We start from the raw sequence: 1,247 nt of genomic DNA, 5'->3' as shown, positions 1-1,247 counted from the left end.
AAGAGACAATGCTTTTATTTAGCAATTTAATTACCAATGTTTATATTTGCCAATTTCTTTGCTAACCATTCCACTATGCATCTGCGATCTTCCATCTGGAATCATTTTTCTTTTTCCTGAAGCAGATCTCTGAGAAGTTCATTTGGTGAGGTTCTGTTGGTGCTAAATTCTCTCAGATTCTGATTATCTATAAATATATTTATTTCACCTTTGCTTTTTTTCCCCATTTTTTTAATTGTAGTAAAACACATATAACATAAGGATTGCCATTTTAAGCACGTAAAAACATACCATTGTGTGGAATTAATTACATTCACCACGCTTTGTAACCTCTACCTCTATTTCTAAAACTTTTGTGTCATCCTAAACATAAACTCGGTATCCATTAAGCAATCGTTTCTCATAATTCTACCCTTCTACTCCCCCCGCCCCCATTTCTGGTAATCTCTAACCTACTTCTGTGTCTGAAAATTTTTTTTCATTTTTAATTTATTTTTTCTTAATTGACCCATGATAATTGTATATAATTATGGAGTACATTGTGGTATTTCAGTACATTTACACAGTGTGCAATGATCAGATCAGGGTATTTAGCATATCCATCACCTCACCTCTTGGTGTCGAGAACATTCAGCATCTTCTCAATTAGCTACTTGAAGTTATACAGTAATTTGTGTTGACTGCAGTCTCCCTATATTGCTATAGAACACTAGATCTTGTTATTCCTATCGCTCATGTATTTTGTATCCATTGACATCCTGCTCCCCATCCTCACCTCCCCTTACTACTCTCTAGTAACCACTGTTCTACTCTCTACTTCTATGAGGTCAAATTTTTAAATTCCACATGTGAATGAGAACATGTAGTATTTCTCTTTCTGTGCCTGGCTTATTTCACTTCACATAATTTTCTCCAAGCTCATCCATGTTACTGCAAATGGCAGAATTTCATTGTTTTTTTATGGCTGAGTAGTATTCCATTGCGTATATATACCACATTTTGTTTATCCAGTTATCCATTGATGGTCATTTAGGTTGGTTGTACATTATTGGTGGGAATGTAAATTAGTACAGCCATTATGGAAAACAGTATGGAGGTTTCTCAAAAAATTACAGATAGGGCCGGCCCGGTGGTGCACTGCTACAGTGCGCCGCTTGGGAAGCGTGGCGGCGCTCCCGCCGAGGGTTCGGTCCCCCCAAAAAAACCGCCGGCCCACCGCCCAGGGAGGGGGCGGGGGCAACACGGGG

This window comes from Galeopterus variegatus, unplaced genomic scaffold (assembly GCF_000696425.1).
Source record: "Galeopterus variegatus unplaced genomic scaffold, G_variegatus-3.0.2 Scaffold4146, whole genome shotgun sequence".
Lineage (NCBI taxonomy): Eukaryota > Metazoa > Chordata > Mammalia > Dermoptera > Cynocephalidae > Galeopterus > Galeopterus variegatus.
The sequence above is the reverse complement of the archived record's forward strand: the minus strand, read 5'-3'. Positions refer to the sequence as shown.